This window comes from Mustela nivalis (assembly GCF_964662115.1).
Source record: "Mustela nivalis genome assembly, chromosome: 4".
Lineage (NCBI taxonomy): Eukaryota > Metazoa > Chordata > Mammalia > Carnivora > Mustelidae > Mustela > Mustela nivalis.
Window position 1 is genome coordinate 139,171,485 of NC_139023.1, and position 22,247 is coordinate 139,193,731.

Below are 22,247 nucleotides of genomic sequence, written 5' to 3' on the forward strand. Positions count from 1 at the left end.
TGTTGTTAACAGCAGTGGAAATTTGGAGAATCATTTGTTACCATGACCTGTCCTAACTCATACAATTCTGTCTCCACAATGGCTCCAAACCACTCCCATTCCATTCTCCACTCTCTTGCTTTTCCCATTTTCTTGATTGCCTCTCACTTTGAATCCACATTCTATTTCCTCTTCACCCTGCTGCCTCAAGGCTTAGAAAACCGGGAATTTGGCCTTGCTATTCTGGTTGACCCAGCACACCCATTGTGAGACTTCCAGCATTTGCTCTCTGGATGGCTGACCATGGCCAAGGCCATAAGCTGAGGGATCTGGAGGCCAGGCAGGTCTTAACATCTCCTAGGACTTAAAAGAGGTAGCTCAGACAGGAGCACATAGCAACTAACTGGCCTCATCTTATTTGAGGATCAGGTTCTGTGCAAGCTAGAGTGTGGATAATAGAAGAAGCAGGACCTCCTTGACTTGTCGACTTGACTGTAGCTCCAGCCCCTCACATAAGCTCTAGGGCATAAGAGGGTTATGATAAATATTGGAACAAGTCGATTAGTTTTATGAGGGTCAGGTTTAAGCAATATGGTATGAGATTATGTGTCAGTTAACTCATCCTTTACATATTCTAGAGAGCGCAGAGTAGTGGAAGGAACACTTGGCTGGAAGTTAGTCAATTGTAGTAAAATCTGGCTCTGCTATAATAATTGTGTGACCTTGGTCAAGTCACTAGGCTTTTCTAGGACTCTCTTTATTCATCTGCAAAAGGAGAGGATTGGAAAAAGCAGACTTCTAAGTCCTTACCAATTTTAATAGTCTTTGTATAAGTCTGAAACTCACAATCAAGCAGTATAATAAATGTGTTTGTATGTCTATGAATTCTAGGGGGGCCCATAGTCCTTTCCAACACTGGCTGTATTTTAAGAAATTATAACTTTTTAAAGATTTCATACTTATTTTTTAATTGTGTTTTTTTTTTTTCAAATATACATTTGAGTTACATGAATCAAAAACAAAACCAAGGGGCACCTGGATAGCTCAGTGGGATAAGCATCCAGCTCTTGATTTCAGCTCAGGTCATGATCTTGTGGTAGTGAGATCAAGCCCAGCATCAGGCTCTGTGTTCTGCTTGAGATTCTCTCTCTCTCTCTCTCTGCCCTCCCCAGCACATGCTCTCTCTCTGCTCTCCCCAACACGTGCTCTCTCTCTGCTTCTCAAATAAATACACCTTAAAAAAAAACAAAACGAAACAAAACCAGGAAGACTCACTTCTTACTGATGAGCACTGAGTAACATATAGAATTACTGAATCACTATATTGTACACTTGTAACTAATATAATGCTATATGTTAACTTTACTAGAATTTTTTAAAAGTCTCACTCCTCTCCCTATTTCTCTCTATTCAGTTAGGTAGCTTTTTATTAGTGTCTTACCTATCCTTAAAATGTTTCTTTATGCTACCAATTAATATTTTGAATTGTCTTTTTCTTACATAAAAGGTAACATTTTATATATATTCGTTCCTTGTTTGCTTTTCTCACTTCAGAAAACATGCCAGGATTCTTCCCATATCAAAACATAGAGATTGTCTTCATTTTTTATTGCTGCACAGTATTCCATTGTATAATGGAACATAATTTATTTGAACAGCTCCCCAGCAATGAATATTCAGGTTGTTTCTAATATTTTATTATTTCATTGTTGTAATATATAACCTTACATATATGTCATGCCTGTAGAAGATATTTCTAGGAGTAGGATTGCCAAGTGAATGCATAAATAATTCTACATGGTGGTAGCTACAGACAAATGTCCCATCGCAGAATAGTGCCATGTTGCCTTCCCACCAACAGTGCGTGACATGTCTGCTTCCTCCAGCCTCATCAACAGAGGATGGATGGGCTCTTACTCAGACTTTTGCTAATCTGATAGGTGAGAAATGATAGTTTTATACAATTTTTCATGTGTATTTATCTTGTCTGTGAGGTTGACCATCTTTTCTTATATTGCAGAACAATTTCCATTTTGTCTTCACTGTCATTTTTCTATTGAGTTTTTTTGTCTTCTCTATTTTTAGAAACCCTTTATTTCTTCGAAAGATTAATAAGCTGAAGTCATTTTAACACTTTTGCGTTTTTATGGTTTTGAAACTATTTTAAAGAACTAATAACCATGGAGATAATTTATTTAATAAATAAAGATAATGAATTCTATTCGATGCCAGCTATTGATGAGAAAAATGAGTAAGACAAAGGGGAGGCGTTCCCTTGAAAAGTCACTGGTCCAGAGGAGGAGTTTAAAATATAGTCTAGTGTAAGATGTGATAATAGTATCTGACATTGCAGTAGTCCTCTACAATTTACAGATCACTTTCACATTCATCATCATCTTTCTTTCTTTTCTACTTCACAGATAATTTGTATTAGTTGGAGGAAAAAAACTTAAAAATAGCAGTGCCTTCACCAAAACAAAATTCCATAAAAGTCTAGATGAATAGCCCAGGACTAGTACTGAGCTCTTGGTGCCAGAAACTAGGCTCTTTATGTAGCATCAACTCATGGCTCAAGACAGTGCCAAAGACACCTCCTATCTCTTAAGGACAATTCCAGCAAGCTGCTATAAGGCCGCTTCACCTATACCCCATTTCACTAGAACTTAGTCGCATCAAGTTGCAAGGGAAGCTAGAATTGCGCAGGTTGCCATGTGCCTGTTAAAAATGGGGGTTCTATTACAAATAAAGGAGGATGGATTGTAGGGTTCAACCTGAAATCTGCGAAAAAAATAAGTGGGAAAGGCATTATTATCCTCATTATAAAGGATTAAAAAATACAACTATCTACCTGTTCAAGATGTTGGACTGAGCACATCTTCTACCTGACACCTCTCTCTCTCTCGCTCTCTCGCTCTCTCTCTCTCACACACACACACAAGGAAAAAGCCCCACAAATTCACAACAGAAAAGAACATAGAGAGGGGGCACTATCTGCGGATGAGTGATTTTAGCAAATTTCTTGAGCCAAAAAATACATGCAAGAAACTTTGATGGGGTTCACAGTAGAGAATATACTCAATCTGCCTAGAATTTGGGAGACGCTCAGGGCCTGAACTGTCAGGGAAGGCCAAGAAGGAAAGAAGTTTACTCTCATATATGCCTGCTGAGGAGGTTACTTGAGTGTGACAACTCCAGCCAAGCTAAAGCAAAAATCCCACAAAATGGTGTGTTTTTAAATAGAAAAAATGATAGAATTTAATTAAAAAAATTCCTGGGTACCAATTGTCAGTGACCTCACAAACAATTAGTCCAAATTAAAAGAGTATCAATGCACTCTAGGAGAAATGTTTTCAAGAAGAATGGGAAGAATTGCCCCCTACCTCCCAAGAAAGAGAAAAAGCAGGTGAGTGAGTAAAGGCTGAATATGATAAAGAAGGCATCTGTTTCTTCTACCAACAAGAAAAAAAGGACTATCAGAAACTCCAGAAAAATACAAAAAACTGTACAAATAAGAACTAAACTAAAATGTAGCATTATTTTGAGGAATTGGATGAGTGCAAGAAAGAAGACTCTGTTTGTTCTTGAAACGTTTTTCTTTGAGTGATAGTGGGGTCATGACATTGGAACCAGAGGAAAAAAATGCAGTCATGGCGCTCTACTTAGTTCTGAAACAATATTTACATAGCCATGTTGTAAGCACTGTTTTCTGGTTTCCAATTTTTAGAATAAACCTATAAACAAAGCAGGAGAAACTTAATTGTGGTTATAGAATAAAAAAAAATTTGGGAGGTAGAAGGAAGTAGGGAGGTGGAGAAAGAGACATTTGGCTTTTATCTTCATCTTACTGAGTGAGCAGCCAAAGGTATCATTGACTGTTGATGGAAAAAAAATTAGAGGCTCGTCTATAGTTACAATAGTAACAGAGCAACTAAAATAGCTAAAACTTAAAACTTAACAGGGAGTGGGGAAACACAAATTAGAACCTTATCTTCCCTAAAAGGAAGTGGATAGATAATGTCTACTGAGGTTGTTGATCAAGACGGAGCAGTGTAAACATATTATTTGAAGACGCAGAAGAAACCACAAGCAGAACTAAAAACAGAAACTGGTTAAAGGCTGTCGTCTCTGAGAAGTGGAATGTGGGTGAGGAGACGTGGGTCATGGTACTGTTTCTTCACATTACAAAACCTTTTGGACCATTTGATATTTTAATCATGTGCATAAAGCACTCTAATAAAATTTGACTTTAAGTCCTGGAGACACGTTTCACTGCCACATCATAAAAATACAAAAATGGATTACAAACTAAAGGAAATAGTCACAGTAAAGTGGGAGAAGGCAAAGAAACTTGGACAGGTTAGGTGATTTAGCCTGTTTCACATTGGCCCATGGCTGATAAACAGGAGAGCTGGAATTTGGCCAAAAGTGACCACTAGACTAGCCGCCACTGGGTGTGTAAGACCAAGGTGCCACCTCTGCTATCCAGGGATTTAGGATCTAAGTGAGGTATTACCAGTCCTACAAAGACCTTCCTTTTCTACACATCTCTCCAGGTAAGCCCCCAAGCTCAGTCCTGAGCCTTACACACACCAAACCTCTTGTCTCCCTCCTCCTCCTGGAAAAGATAGACGGTCAGTCACATGTCACATTTGAATTCTTCATCCCTCCTTTGGTGGCTGTGTTTATTAAAAAAAGGATCATTCCCACACTAGACCCAGCTTCTCATTTGCATTCCTTGTTTCTTGGTTAAGCAAGAAAATTAGAATATTGAGACCTTCCACTTCCAATGGGGAGCTTGACAGAAAGCCCTAAAGACTATAATCTAGAAACATAAAACGAATATGTATTTACATAGCCATGAGGCTGTTAGAGAAGAAATATAAGTTCCTAGGAGGTAATATACAATCACCTAGTTGAGCCCTGAGAAATAAAATATAGACTGACAACGTTGGGATTTGGAGGAAGGGAGCCTCTTTGTTGAATGTTGAAAGGACTTGGTGTGGTTTTGAGTGTTGAGTTTCATGTAGATCAGACCAGGCTGGAGATAAGTAAGCTTTGCCAGGCAGTGGGGACATGGTCACACTTTGGGTCAACAGTGGATGGGTGTTGGGGGCTCTGGGTGGGAAGGAGCTGACCTGGCCTTTATTGATTGTTGATGTGAATCCTGATGGGGAAACCATCTATTTTTCTTTAGGATCTCTCCTGAGGACCTTTGCATATGGTCACTAGATCCAATGGTGGAGGAAGTATAAGGGGTATTCTGGTTAAGTGGCCCTCAGTCCTCTGGGAGGTTGCAGAGTTTGTAGGAGGCCAGGTGTCCATGTACACATTCACATGCACAGTAGTCATGGATTCAAACCACCTTTGACATACAAACTACCTTTCCCCACATGCATGTATATGCTGCTGTGATTAGTAAAATACAAAGAGTTTTATTTTATTTTTAAACACAAATAATTTTAAAGCATTATTCAATGGACAGTAACTTTTTACATTATGTAGTTTCACAAAGGACATTAAAAATACAATCACAGGCCTTTTCTGCACTCCCCCAGCTCCCAATTATGTTTCCATAACACCCTCCGATCTCTATGCTTTCTTTTAAAGCACTGAACACAATTTCTAATTGTCTTTTTCTCTTCATGGCCATTGATTTTATGTCAGTATCTCCCACTAGATTATACACTTCATGAGGGCAAAGAATGCATCTGTTTTTCTCACAAACTGTATTCCTAACTCTTCTCAGAATGCCTGGCACATAGTAAGTGCTCAGTAAATATTTGTCACACAAATGAATGAGGTGGCAGGGCTGGGGGAGGCTGTTCAAAATAATTATTTGTTTGATTATTAAAAAGTTTAGGAAGAAATGATCTGGTTATTGCACAACTATAACCAAGACCAGGAAGAGCCAAGAGAATTACCAAAGAGACATGTTGGTTCATTGCAAATAAGGAGGCAATCCCAGCCCAGTGAGCTGTCCAGCATCACTGCCAATTTCTAATAGCATTTATTTTTGAGCTTATTTGTAAGTAATGAGATGCTGGGCATGATTCAAAGCACACCAAGTAGAGGCTCAGCCTCTTTACTGATTATAATCTGAAAGAGTGTCCAGTGGAAATTTTATGTAGCATCTTTCCTGTTGACGCTTTCTCAGAAGGTTTACTATAAACCATATACTTAGCCCCTCAGGATGTAGAGTGATGTCAGTCACAAAAAAAGGGTCACTAAAAGGAGGGGACTCCATTTTCTGCCACCCCCCTCCCCACTCCATTTGCCCCGAGTCCCCTCCTGAACCTGAAACTTGACTGTGTTATTTATGGAATGCCAGCCTCTAGTGAGAACTATTCTAGGTGCTTTGGGGAAACACACAGAACTTACCAGGCATGGTACCTGCTTTAGAGGGGAAAACAAGCAAGTCTGCATTTATTTTCCTTTGTAGCTAGGGTTCTTTCCCTCCAAAGATCTATTTTGGGTATTCAGCAGCTGCAGAACTGACCTGCAAATAAATTCAACTACAGTCACAGTTCCTAAAAATGACTGTGACCAGTTCACTCACAGAGGTGAGAAGAAAATATTTTCAGAGAACAGAGGTACATAAGAGAAAGTTACATAAAACAAGTAGAAAAAGCTTGAGATTGCATAAATCCAACACAGACTCTTGGCTTTTTGGAGGTAGGGTCCCTCCAGTTATGAAGAAAAATCTCAACATGTGTACTATGTGGGACCCTGCCCCCATGGGGCACATCACTCCCCTTCTCCATTTATGGCTATCTACTGTCGTTGTTTGACAAGGAAAGTAGGTGGGAATATTAAAGACTCTCAACTCTACTCCCAATGAACTGGGACTCCCAGTACTGGAGGTCACAGTTAGGAAACAGGGTGATCAAAACATATTTTGGGGGCGCCTGGGTGGCTCAGTGGATTAAAGCCTCTGTCTTCGGCTCGGGTCATGATCCCAGCATCCTGGGATTGAGCCCCGCATCGGGCTCTCTGCTCAGTGGGAAACCTGCTTCTCTTCCTCTCTCTCTCTGCCTGCTCTCTCCCTACTTGTGATCTCTATCTGTCAAATACATAAAATCTTTAAAAAAAACAAACAAACATTTTTTCAGATAGAATATCCTTTCATTTTGACAATTAATAGCAGTATCTAGATTTCTAAAATATTTTTCCTCAACTCATTTAGGTTGCTGTACCAGAGAAGGTCTCAGGACAGAGATGACTAGGCTGCTTGGGAAGGCGAGGGTTCTGTAGCTTGCTCGGGTTCAGGCTGCAAGATGTCCTTTCATGTCCCCACCACCTAACAAAACTGGCAAGTGACATTGTAGGGGAGGAAAAATAATTTCAAAAATAATGTTTCCTCTATCATTCTTTATCCTTGGCTGAGACTCCCTATAATAAAAAGATTAACAAGAGAAAAATGAATTCCTGTTTTAAGAGATTTTATTTATTTGAGAGAGAAACGACAAGCCAGGGTAGGGGCAGAGGGCGAGAGCAGAGGAAAGAATCTCGAGCAGATTCTGCCCTGAGTGTGGAGCCCAACTTGGGGCTTGATCTCATGACCCTGAGATCATGACATGAGCTGAAACTGAGAGTCAGGTCTTAACCAACCTAGCCACCCAGATGCCCCAGAAAAATAAATATAATTATAAATACACATACATCTGCCCCACAAAGATAGGAGATGCCAAGACAGCCTGGCACAGCTGAGATGAAGAACAGGACACGGGTGAGCCTCTCTCTTTTGTTCTTGGCTATTTGGAAGGGAAACAAAGTCCATGGGAGAGCGGCTATGTGACAGGAGCTGTGCTGGGCATTTTCCAAGTAATAAGCCACTTACTCTACCGAACCACTCAGTGAGGGGCTTAACATTCTCTTACTCTTGCAGACATTAAGAATAAAGAAGTTTGGAAACATTGCATTCCTTGCCCAAGGTCACATAGCTAGTACATAGTGGAGGCAAGGTCGGAAGCCATTGTTTTTTAACACCAAGCTAAGGTTTGCTTACAGGTCGGAAGTGTGTTTATATCTACCAAGAAGCCCTCCAGACACTGTGGGCACAGTCACATTGTAACAGAACATAGGGAGAAACGGGGGCATCATGAACCCCATCTTTTGTCCTTGATGAGTTTCTGCTTCCTGCCTTGTGGGCCAAGAAGGCAGAAGCCTGTTTTGGTTCCTCTGCAGAAAAAAGCAAGTCTGCGACAGACACTGAAAGTTCACTCTTCAGACCTCTCTGTGAAACAACAATATGTTCTATTTCATGTTTCCCAAATTATTTGCAACAGGCAGCTGTGCTTGGTCAGAATCTCGGAGGTGCTCTGGGATTCCAGACGAGGGGGGGCTGCCCCCTGCTCTCTCTGGCTGGGAATAATACAATTCACAAATGTGGAGCATCTGAGGAATTTAGGGGCTAAAAAGAGAAGCTCCTGGCTGGAAGTGGCGAGATTCCTGGACCCTCGTGGTGTCGGGAAAGAGTTTCAAGGGATGTTTTGCTTTTGCTGTGGCGCTAATAATAGAGCAGTCATGTTTTGACCATTACTGTGTTCCATGCACCATACGAAGGACTTTTTATAAGTACTATACGCACCCATTCCATTCATCACGACAACATTTAATCCCCTCAACGAGCCCAAGAAGTAGATATCAGCCAGCATATATAACAGATGGAAAACAGAGGCTTGGAGATCATCAAGAACTTGATTAAGGTTTGTTTGTTTTTTTTTTTTCAAGATTTTATTTATCTATTTGACAGAGAGAGAAAGAGCACAAGCAGGGGGCATGAGAGAGGGAGAAGTAGGGAGTCCGATGCGGAGCTCAATCCCCAGACCCTGGGATCATGACCGGAGTTGAAGACAGATGCTTAACTGTTGAGGCCACCCAGGGGCCCCCAAGAACTTGCTCAAGCTTCACCGCTTTAAGACTAAGCTGAGATTCAAACCCAGGCTGCTTGACCTGAATGTTTATAATTTTAACAACAACATATTGCTGCCAATGAATTTATGGTGCAATTAACGGATATATCAGATAGGATCTTCTCCATCTCATACCCTACCCACCAAATGCTTGCGCAATTAAGATAGTTTGAGTTCACTTATGAGGGAAATGGAAAAACAGTGCTTGGGTTTGTCCCAGTTACATGAATTAATTCTGTCTTGGGGTTCTGATGGCAGCATAAACCAAAGAGCCCAGAATCCCATGATGAAATTATATCGTTAAAGTCCTTGGCAGCTTGGCTATTATTTTATGTAAAATATATGCATGGTTTCTGAGAACTCCTCTCCACCAGCAGACAAGATGAAAAAAATATTAGCAATGATAGGATTCTATGCTATCATGCTGGTATTTATGTGCCATTATTGATAGGAATGTTGCTTGTTTGGAATCTGGAAGGTAAACAGAGTTTCAGATTCCAGCCCTCTATTGTGGAAAGTAATAACACTGCAGCATAGCCATGCAAATCAAGGAACTCTGAAACCCCAAACCTCCAATCATAGCACCGGCACACCAACATTCCAAACACGCCTCTCTCCCCAGAGAGAGCCTGGCTCATGCCATGGAATCTTTTCAGAGCCAGCATCAAAGGCTGCGTGAGGCCCGGTATTTGGGACATCTCATCGCAGCCCAGGTCCCAACGTAGGGTGAGGTCAGCGAGGGCAAATAACTGAATAGTTGTCTCCAGAATGCCATAGTTGGAATTCCCTCTCCTGGCCTGGGTTCCCGCCCTCTTGCCTGCCCCTACCCCCACCCCCACTCCCCTGGCTATGGGCATCTCTTAGCCTTACAAAGTCCTCCAGGCCCAGTGCCTGGCTGGTCTCCTGCCCCACCCACCTGCCGCACAGGGCACTGCCCAGCCCAAGCATAAAAGAACTTTCCTCCCGCAGAGAGAGACCGGAGCTCAAGACACACCCAGGCTATCTATAGAAAATCCCTCTGGGGGTTCTGCTGACAAGTCACTCGAGATCACTCCTTGGGTTTTATTATGTCACAGGAACCCTGGATGGAATGCAGCAGATTAAATTCCAAGCCCTTCCCTGTGGGCTGGGCCCCCCGAAAGAGGAGAGCCAGCCGCTTTCCTCCTGACTCAGGGGCCATCTGTGCTCTCAGGCGCCCCCTACTGAACGTTTTTGTCCCTCAGCGCTGCAGTCTTGGGCTGCCGAAGGAAGGCCTGGGGGCTGCTGGCAGCTGGACCCTCTGCTCTCTTATGGCCTGGCAGGGACATGGACGGAGGCTAAGAATGCTGCTTTGACCCTGAGATCATGGGTTGGGTTTGGGCAAGTCACCGCTCACTTCTGAGCTTTGGTTTCCTCACCCAAAGAACCCCTGACCTCTGAAACTGTTTCTATCACTAGGTGTGGAAGCTGGGAAGTGGACACCGCAGAGGGGAGAGAGTTCTCAGCAGGTGCCCAGGAGGAGTTCGGAGACTGCCATGGCAGGCAAAGGTCCACACACATTGAAGGATGACAGAAAAAGGTGCCAGAGCACGGAAACACTTTGGAAAGGCAAGGATATTATCCCAGTTACTGAAACCTAACAGCCCTGTGTATTCCTCCTCTGTAACATGGGAGCAATAATAATACACATCAGATAGGTCTGTGGAGATGAATTAATGGGTGAATTCATTTAAAGGGCTTCAAAGGGTGCCTGGTATATACTAAAACACCTCCTCCTCCTCCGCCTCCTCCCCTTTTTCTTCTTCTTGTAATTATTATTATTATTCCATGAGTTACCTATTATTGTTGTTGTTACTATTACAGATCCCAGAGTTTTTACAATCAACAATGCTTTGCAAAGATCACGAGTGTTGATAACATCTATTGCACGTTTATGGCATACCAGTCATCCTGCTGAACATTTAAAATAATCTAGCATTTCAGAACAATCCTGTGGCAAGAGGTACTATCATTTCCATCTTTTAACATGGAAGAACCCGAGTGCTGGCAACCTGCCCTAGGTCAGAGAGCCGTTAAGTGACAAGCATGGTCAGTCCTGTCCCACCAGAGCTTGCGTGGGCTGGAGTCCTTTCCGGCTGTTTGAACTCCCACACACCCTTTACCTTGCTGGGTCTTGCAGGGAGACACAGGACAGATCCTAATACCTGGTTTCTTTCGTTCACACAATTGTTTCCAGGAAAGTGCCATGAAAACTCACGCTCCGCCCAGAAGTGGGAGGAAATCTCATCTTCATAGAGGAAAGTTAAGTCAGAGGGAGGAGTGACCTTGGACAGTCACAGTGAGCCTGCATTTTCGTGGGATTCTCTTGCTCCTTCTCAGAGAACAAGAAAGGACAAGGGGACATAGTATATATCTGATCTAAGCCAAAAGCCCAGAGAGGCCCCTCTAAACCTCGGGAGGCCACTCGTGTTATGAAAAGTAGATGATTCCCCACTTTCAAATCTTGTTTGATCTTGAATCTATCCGCACATGTGCAAATGCACACACCGATGCTCTCTGTAAAAATGAGTTGCTAAGCTTCCACCTTAGCAGAGCATATGAAACACATAAACAAATAATAAATTATGCCTGTGCCAATGGGGTATAGAAGCAGTATCTCTAAAATACTACCCAGGGGAGAGAAATTTATTGAGACTGTGACAGAACACCCCAATCTCATTGTCAATGGCATTATTTCACACCCAGAGTAAGTGGGCAGGTTTTTACTCCTTGAAGGAGAGCTTTGTCTTTTCTTTTTTCTTAAACATCAGATTCCACCCCCCCACCTTGAAACAATGCAAATCTTTCCTTCTGAGGGGATCTTGAAGAGCAGATTCCTTCCATTGTTATAAAAGTGTCTCAGGTTGTGCAGAATGAAGGAATTCCTAATGACAAAGTTTTAAGTATCACTTATTTGGCAAGGTGGATGTCAGTGAGCCTTTCACTTATGTGGAATTCAGACTTTGGTTCTGGGGGCGAAGAGATCCTTTGAGGATCATGCCCCTGTTTGACTCTGGGTTGAGAAATGATACCACAGAGCAGACTAGAACAGTGGTCTTCAAGGTGGGGTGTAACACCTGGAGGGTACTCTCCCCAAGAAATCCATTCGAAGTGAAGAAAGTATTGAATTTTTTATCTTTACTTTTATGTTATCAACACAAATCATTCTTTGCTATTCAAAGTTTAAACATATATAATGAACAGGATAAAAGAATGAACTTCCCATGTATCCATGTACCTAACTGTCATCTGACTTCAAGAATCATGGATTTGTGGCAGGTCTGTTTTCCATTGTTCATCCACATGCTTGCTCTGCCCCTTTCTCCTCCCACATTATTTGAAACATATGACTCTCTATAGGTTGGGCAAGGCAGTATTCATGCAGCCTCTGTACACCCTCACCATCTCCCAGAATACTTTCTTACCAAGAGATGAAGGGCCCACACTCCCCGGACTGGGTTTTATTCTATTTTAGGTTCAGTAGACGTGGCTTTGCTCTGCTAAACATGCATATCAATGGCTTTCAGGCCCCCAGTCTTCAGTATTTCAGACCTCATGGGAGAGATGTTGGGGTCCTTCCACTGAATGTAGGTTATTGCCCTTTGTCAGCTGCTTGGAGAGAACCAATGGCCATGAGAGACCAATGCCCACCACTGAAGCTGGTATTACTTTCTTCTCTATGATAAAATGTCCTACCTTGTATTTTCCTTGGTGATTCCAATGCCACAGTAAAAAAGGCAGAAGATTTTGGAGTCCAACCCTGGATTGGTAACCAGTACACAGTATTCTGCTCCCTGGAATTGATAACTGGTTCTCTGTGCTTTGCTGTACACTTTATGATTATGGCAATAAATATTTCAGCATATCAATCTAAACAACAAGTCCTTCCTCTTTAAAAACATAGTTACTATACTATCATTATATTTTGAATCCATAATAATCCTTCTATATAATTGAATGCCTAATTAGTGCTTGCATTTCCTCAATTGTCCTATTCTTTTTATAGCTTGAATTGATATCCAAACAAAGTCCATACATTTTGATGGGTAAATATGCCCCTCAAATCCCTTTTAATCTATTGGTCCCTCTCTCAACCTCTTACCCTATTTTTGCAAAATTTTGTTGAAGAGCTTGGATTATTTTTCCTGATTCATCTTCTACAGGTTGGATTTTACTGATTATATTCCCATGGTGTCATTTATCATGTGCTTTTATCCCTTGTATTTCCTGTAAATGAAAAATCAAGAGACTCCCTTAGGTTCAAATTAAATATTGCTGGCATCTTGACACTTTGTTGATGGTGGTATGGATATCTATAGGGAGAACATAATATTTGATTGTCTCATTTTTGTGTGTGTGATATCAGCAATCTGTGATGATCATTGCTGAATCCCGTAACTCACTAAAGATTACAAAATGTGGTATTCTATCTGTTCTCATTTATTACCTGGAATACTTCTGTAAGGATAATCTTCTTATTAGCTTTCTGGTAACCTCAAGGCACAGTTCTTATAAGAAAGACAGGAAAAATGATTTTTTTCCTTTACCAGTTTTCAAAATAATAAGTTCATCACCTAGCATTCTTCAAAAGTCATTACCAGATATTTTTAAAGTAGTCATAAACATACAAATTTGCACATATATAACCCCACTGTGGTTGGTAAAAGTGCCTCTGTTTTTGGCCAATGGAAACCTATTCAAGTTGGCTCCTGAGCCCTTCTGACATGACCCCAATAATAATTGATAGCTTCCTTGCTTTCTGGTATGATAAGTTGTTCCAAGTGTACTTCCCAGACTTCTCCAAGGAGCTGGTTCCTTTTAGTGAGAAATGGTATTTAAAGACCACAATCATGGGGCACCTGGGTGGCTCAGTGGGTTAAGCCTTTGCCTTCAGCTCAGGTCATGATCTGGGTGTCCTGGGATTGAGCCCCACATCAGGCTCCCTGATCAGTGGGGAGCCTTCTTCCCCCTCTCTGCCTACTTCTGATCTTTGTCAAATAAATAAATAAAATCTTTAAAAAATTTTTACTTAGGGTTAGATTATCCTTTTATTAAAATTCTAATTTACATAATATATTAATACTGTGGTAGAGAGAGAAAATTTATAAATGACAAAGAAACACATATACCCAATAGAGAAAGTTTAGAGACTACTTATTTAATGTATATACTTGGGAAAGTTGCTTGAATTCTGATCCTTAGCTCCTTTCCTTTCTGGCTGTTTGGCCTTGGTCAAGTTCTTTTTTCCTCTCTTGACATCAATTTCTTCAAGTGTAAAACGAACAACATAGTCATAGCCACTCCAGGGGATACTGGATGACCAAATAAGATAGACGATAGATAGAGATAGAGAGATGATAGATTAATAGATACATACATACATACATGTGTACATACATACATATGCATGTACCTACATGCATCACACTAACAAATAGGTGCTATTCATAGTGTATCAACTAACACCAATATTGATGGAACCCCACTCTTGTGGAATGTACTGGGTCTGCCCTCAAGGATCTTGCAAACCAGAGGACTAGAGAAGCACCACTCATAAGGAAGCATGCAACATCCATTCTCCCAAGGACTCACTGAGCAGAGTGATTCTTTTGGAAGTTCAGAGGAGAACTCCCTGGCACCTGGAGAGGTCTGGAAGTCTCTATGAGAAAGATAGGTTTAGCTGGGCCCTGAAGTCTCACCTGAGGAGGTGGGAATGGGCTATGAGGTTGCAGTGAGGGCAAGGAGGGTGGGGGCGATGGCCAGGTACAGAAAAAAGAGGAGGCAACAAAATAGCAATAGGCAGAGAAGCTACTGGAAGATATTCCCAGAAAGGAATGAGTGTTCCACAGTCCCAGCCCTCTACAGAGTTGAGGCAGGGGAGGTTAGAAACCAGGACCCTGTTGGTTTTCAAGAGACATTGTGTCTCTCAGTGGCGGAGGGATATCAGGTTGCACCTGCAGGAAGGAAGGCATGAGGACTTACCCAGAAGGGCTCATCATGGTTGGTCTGTAAAAGGACAAAGCAGCCCAAGCACTAGACAACTACAGTGCCACCTAGAATCTCATAGGCCGCTGTTGTGTATGCCAGGCATTCCCCCAACAGGAGGGAGATGCTGCAGGAAAACAGAGACTTTCAAAACAGCTTTGATGACCCACGCTCCAGGAATGCCAAGACTAGGCTGGCAAGAGCAAAACCAATTCCACGAACAACTGACAATGTGCTTGCCTCTAAAAACCTTGGTGGGAGTCTAGCTTCCATCTGGCTGGGCCACATCAGGAGCTCACAGTATCATGATTACATGCCAGGCACTGGGTTAAGCACTTAACATACATTCTTTCATTTAGGCCGTATGGTCAGCCTGCAAGATAAAGCATTCCCATTTAACCAATGGAAACACTAAGGATACCAGAAGTCCAGCAATTTGCTGCAAGTTAAATACAAGCTGAAAGTGGAATTCAATCTCAAGTCTGCCTCTAAAACCCTTTCGCCGACTCTTTTCACTTCCCGCTGTTGCTGACTGTCTCTTAAAATGATAATCAGGTTCATGTAGGTACAGAATCTGTGGTTGCCCATGGTTTAAATTGCTGGCACATTCCACATTTTTTACATGCATGAACTCTTAATTCTCTCACACCTTATGAGAAGCTCTTCTATTATTATTTTGGAAATTGAGGCCCAGAGAGGTTAAATAACCTACCTCAGTTCACACAGTAAGGACAGTACAGAAATTCAAACACAGGCAGTCAGGATCCAGAGCCTGCATTCTTGACCTTGTGCCATGCTCTATCTCCCAGTAGGTGTCCATGTGGGACAGGTGTCTTCTCCATCCCATGATTCCTTTCTGATGCAATTTTATGCCTGCCCAGGGAGCATGGCAGGGGAGTGGGCAGGATGGCCAGAAGAACTGGGGCCCCAGATGTCAGAGGTGGCAGGGAGCAGCTCTACGCTAATGACATCTCTTTCCTTACAGTGGCAGGTCTGATATGCATGTGAAGTGAGTTCCATTCTCTCTGGCCTTTGGTTTTGGAAATCAGAGCCATCTGAATTTTAGGGCTCATAGTACATACACCAGGGCGGGAGCCCATCCAACTACTCTGGTGTCAGAATTTTTTTTTTTTTTAAATTAAAATCTCTTCTTGGGAGATTTTATGGGGAGAGCACAGCAGGTGGTTTGAAGAGCGGGGGGGGGGGTCTTCTTTGTCCCTTGGGGACTAAGAGCAATGCCTGCTCTACTGAGATTTGTAGTCCAATTCATCTTTCTTAAATGACCACATAGGGAAATGATCACAGCAGCGAAGCGACATTAGAAATGTGAAATGGATAAATAAAATGTTGGCGAGCACTCTGGCTGCTGAACCCACTTGAAAAATGGAGATCTAAGGAGCACACAAACTGAACTAGAAGGAGCCTTTAGAAGGAAGGCCATGGAACAAATGTCAAATGTTTATCTGGACAAAGAGAGAAATTGATGTGTGCAAGCCCTCAGGCCCTTGCAGGCTTCTTTCTTGTTGAGCAAAACTGAAGATTTCCACAGGTCATTTCTCTGCCATGGTTACAACCACCTCTAGTAAAGACGAAGCCCCATGGGGCGTTCCTTGTGGAAGGGGCCCCCGAGGTCATGCTTTATACCCTCACCACTTCCCTCTGCAAATGAGGAGCCAGGCCCAGAGAGAGGAAGTAACATGGCCTGATATTTGATGTGCATTTTCTTGTGGGATGTTTACAAAGTGAAACCATTCACCAGGTTGGAATGCAGGGGAAAGTCGCAGTAACCACTGACATCCGTGGGCCCTACTGTGTTCCAGATCCCAGTGAACCTGCTGCAAATGTGACGTCATCCCATCCACGCAACAACCCACTGAGACTGGTACTAGCCCAGACTGTATTTTCATAGGACATTGAGGCCCAGAGAGATTAAGTGTCTTGACCAAGGTCACATGGTCAGGAAGTCTCAGAGCCACACCTCAACCCAGCCCTGGCTCTAAATCTCATATTCCTTCTTTACTATCTTCTTACAAGAATAGGGAAATAGTGAAATAAACCGAGACATAGCTCCTGGGATATTATTTCACAATTAAAAATCATTATGAACTTTATGTGGTAAAATGGTAAATACTCATTATACGGTGTTTCGTGAAAACTGTAATACTCGGTGTAAAAATATGCAGAAGAAAAATGGCAGTAGAATGTTTAAATACTAACAGTGGCTGAATAGTATGATATGCTTCTTTTCTTTCTGCTTTTTACTCATTTTAATTTTATGTAATGTGAAGAAGTCTTTTGTAATAGACGAATGAATATAACAATTTTTCTTAAAGAACTAGTAGTATGCTCTCAGAATCGATACGGAAAAGGCTAAAATGAATAGTCATATATTTTTCTTTCCTTGACCATAAAAGCTAATAAGTAATTGATTTGCAGCGTGAGATAGAGGACCATTATACAAAGTCCATACATAACAGTTCTCTTTTCACATTTCATCAGATGCAACAAAAACTAAAATTCGAATAACTTCAGATCTGACGCTACCCTATTTTTATGGCTTGCATAGCCAAGTCTATTAATAAAACAAGATGATAACCTTCCTATGTTTACCAGGGTGGTGACTAATCCTTCTTTCCTCAGTCTGTGACAGAGCTCCAGCCAACATCAAGGCTCATGGACACACTGGAGTAGAAGATTCCTTTCTGTCCACTTTTTCCGTACACATGTGGAAGCTTGGGAACAAAGAGGTCAAGTCACTTGCTCAAGGTCTTGTGGGTCTTCCTATTTAAATCCTGAAGATCAACTCCAAGCCCTCAAAGCACGGCCCTTTTGTTTTTGTGCCAATCCCAGCAGCCAGCGTGGAACCCTTCCTTCAGTGGACGAGTTAAAGCTTCAGTGAGAGCACAGGATGAAAAGCCCAGTTTGATAAACATGGACATGAGCAGCAGGTCAATTCCCTGAGTGTTTCCTAGGGGCCAAGCACTATGCTAAAGGCTTTACAAGGGCAATTCCTTTCCTAAAGTAAGCCTATGGTACAGGTAGTAGTATCAATGATGTCCATGCTGAAGAAGAGGAGGCTTTAGAAGACTGAGTCTCATGCCCCAAATGTATAGCCAGAAGACAACTGGGCCAGGGCGTTAACCTGGATGGTAGGACTTCAGAGCTAGTCCTCTCCCCTCCTGTGTCTTAGCACTGGAGGGGATTCACAGCACCAACTCAACCACAGGCAGAATGTTATTCCTTGAGAGTTAAGACACTTGCCTGAGGTAAGAAGGGGAATTCGCCTGTAAGCCAGATGTCCATGGTCCTGAAACATGGCCAAAGCCATTTTGTAGCAATCCAGTAAGCCTTGAAATGACCACCTGAGAAAAGCAGCCAATGAGCCCCTCCTTCCTCCCAGGTCGAAGTATGTCTCCAGGTTACCTCTGCCCGGCTTATACTCAGCATGGTCCCCATTTTTAACAGAAACCATGATCAGATGTAAGCTCGGCGACTCGTTCAATATTCAGTCAACAAACACATGGCAGGTTTCAGGCCTTTGCAAGGCAGGAGGTGAGGAGAGGGTGCAAAGTTCTTCTCCAGTGTGGTATGTGACTTCAAGAACTTTCAAGTACACCAGCAGTCTTGCTTTACCAGACAGAAGAGGAGGAGCCCGAGAGGCGATGCTCCTGTTTGCCAGAGGAATCACAAAAACATTTATATATCCTAATAGCCATCAAGGCAGACCTGAAGCTCCCTTCAATGAATGGCCTGAGTTCTATTTCCTCTGTTAAAATTAAGTAGCCCTGGCTGAATTCAGGGTACACTGTGTTAACCAGTTAATGAGCAGAGCCGGGAAAATCGGTATCCAAAGAAAGGTGAAGAAAGGCATGAGCAGACATTTAAGGTGAACCACTGAAAAGCACATACTTGGAAGGCAAAAGCATCAAGAATGGGCTTTGAAGTCCTATCTGATTCAGAATCTTGGCTCCAAACAATCACAGGCTGTGTGACGTTGGTATGTCCTATAGCTATTCTCAGGTTCTGTTTCAAAATCACTAAACAATGTACTAATACCAACCTTGCAGTGTTCGGAGATTCATGATAATAGGTGCAAAATGTCCAGCACAGCGTCTGCCATCTTGCATTGCCCAATGTGTGGTAACTGCCATTATTATTTATAGTCACTGGGGATTTCCACTAACCCTTGGCTTGTCTCAGTGGTAAATTATGTTGAGGGTTTCCGGAAATGAGGAAAAATCATGTCTTAAAGCAAAATTCAACCATCAGCTGAGCAACATTTACTGGGAATCTGCTCTGGACTTCAGTGGGCTTGGGGAAGCAGGGAATATTGCTTTCTTTTTCCATGACAGAAAATAAAAACTCAAATTAAACTGAAAACTGAACTAAGAAAACTTATTTTCAAAGCACTAGGCTAAGCCTCTGTGGGGACAGAAAATGAACTGACCAATGTGTTTTAGCTGCAAAGGCAAACTATAAATGAACAAGGATATCCGGTATTGACCAGGGTTGATCATCTAAGTATGTTCCAGAGCCAGGTGGAGTAGTTCTGGTAATACAAGCTGCTATAACAGATAACCCCCAGAAGAAGATGTGTCTTTCTTATTCCCGTGAAGTCCAACAAACTGGGGTTGGGAGGGATGTGAAAGGGGTTCCTCCAGGACTCAGGCTGGCTGAGCCTCTACCATCTTCAACAAGAGGCTCCCAAATTGGCCGTGGCATTGACATCCAGCCTACAGAAGGCGGAAGCAGGAAGGTACACCTCTCAGCTCTGCCTCCACACTCCATTGGCTAAAATTTAGTCACGTGGTCATACCTAATGGAAAAGGAGAATGGGAAAACAATCTGTTCAGCAGGAACTGGACATGGGTTTTCAGAATAGCAATCAGTTCCTGCTACACAGAGCGCCTGCAAACACCCAGGATTCCATGTTTGGGAAATCTAAAGCTCATTCTTTCTTGTTTTCATTCTTACAACTCCACCCAAGTATTCAGTCCTTTAGTCCCAGGTTCATAGTACTACAGGCAAATTTCACATAGCACAGGGACAAAATCGGAGAATAAAACGAAGAGTGGCAGATAATAAAGACTCTAAAAGGGAAAAGTCAAATAAAATTTACACTAAGAGGGAAAAATCAACATTCACCCTGTCTGCTTAGACAAGACTCTAAGGGGGAGCTTCTAAGAAACCAAGGCAGTGTTCACAGAGCTGCATCAGCAGATTTTGCTGTGTTTTTACAGAGTTAAATTTAAGCTAGAACTTGAGTCTTTCACAAAATGAGAGCATTTGATTGATTGCTTATGATTCCTGGATATTGTAACTCAAATAATACCATCAGTAATGCCCACACCTAGTTCTGGAGAGTTCAGTTCTTAGAGCATCCAGACCTTAGAAAGATGGCTTCCTTTATTGTCATGTCTAAAACAAGTACCCACTACTCATGTAAATCTACCTCTGGATCGCTGCCCATTCTCCTGGACTCCATTTGGCTCTTGCTCAGGCCACAGGAAGCTCAGGCTGAGACTTCCCATCTCATCTTCCACACCCTTACACCTTCCTACAAAAACTCTGTTTTGGAGCTCATATCATCTCAGCTTCAATTTTTTTTTTTTATCATGACCCACAATAATAAATACATTTTATATTTTGACCCAGTAAACACACACACACACACACTTAAAACATAAGTTTCTTTAAACATTCTTGTTTTATTAAGAATGTAATTTCTGTTCAATTCTCTTTCAATCCATTCAAAAAATGCTCCTTGGGACCACTAAATTGTTTAGACAGACCGTCTTCCATAGACATGAACTTCATCTCTGCTCTACTTTTTCCATATTCTCCTAAAACCACACCGTCAGCTTTTCCCATTGTCACCTTTCAAATCTGTAATTCCTGTATCTCCTTGGACCTTAGCCCCCCTGTTCTTCTAGCCCTTTATCTTGTTTTCCCCACTTTACCTACACTTCAAGCTTAATCAGGAGTTGTAGACCCTGACTTTCCACTGACTATTTATCAGACTCTTTCTGGTCTTGCATCTTCCCCAGCCAACACAGATTCCATGACTACAACCTCCTGATCTGTCTACCAGCCCACCACTTGGCATGAGATATTTTGGTTCTGTCCTCCTGGTAACCAACCCTGCAGCTCGGTCATCAGCCCAGAGACATGGGCCTGGACCATGGGACAACATTAAAGTGTCTGGGCCAAGCCCATCAACTGGGGTTGATGTCTACACTGAATCATGACTGCTTATTTATTCTTCAGCCTGCTGTAATCCTCCCACTTCTAGTCCCTCTGCATTGTTAAAAAGACTGAGAAATGCAAAGCATACTCTTTGGCACTTATTTTTACTCTCTCTGCAGCATCTGAGACTATCAGCCTTCAAAATCTCTCCCCATTAATTTGATGGCTCCCACTTCCCTAGTTTTTTGCATCCTTTCTTGCCACCCCTTTTAAGGTTCTTCATAAATTCTTTCTCTTCTCTCTACCCCTTCACTGCTGATGTCTTCAAGTTCCTCCCTCTTTTGTCACATTCTACAACATTCCAGGGCAAAGTCCTTCACACCCATGGTTTCCACTTCCATCTGTATGATGATGATTCTCATGAATATATCTTAAATCCTCAGCCCTTTGCAGCTTTATATCCAATTCCTACCGCATCCCTTCACCTGGATGTCTTATAGAGCCTTTCAAACTCAACGGGTCCCAAACCGAAGTTGGAGCTTTCTCCCTACTTGGTGTTCTTCAGTAGTTTCCCATAGAACTTAGAAAAAAAAATCCATAATTATTACCATGGCCTAACAATTAGCCTAATTATTAACATGGCCATAATTATTACCAGGTCTAAATGTTCTCATAACCTCTAGCTCCTTTGTCTACCCCATCATCTAGACTTTTCTCATAACTCACCCTGCTCAAGCCAAACTTGAAGTTCCTCCAATAACCCAAGGATACACTTACCACAGAGCATTTGTCCTGGTTTCTCCCTCTGACTGAAATGCTATTGTCCCAGATTGGATAACCACAAAACTCTCTTCCTCACCTCACTTGGGTTTCTATTGAAATACCAGCTGCTCACAGAAGCCTCTCCTACCAGCCTGTCAAAATAACATCCTTATCACTCTCTATCCCCTTACCCTGCTCTATTTTGTTTCAGAGCAGTTATCCCCATATACACGAAAATGTTTATTGTCTGTTTACCACATTCACTAACATATAAGTTTATTTAGTTGAACCCCCACACCTAGAACAGTAACTTGAGACAAAAAAAAACCCCTCAATATATAATTTATGCATGAATGACTAATTTATCTCCTCCCCTTCTCTTACCCCCTGCCCCCAAACTGTGTT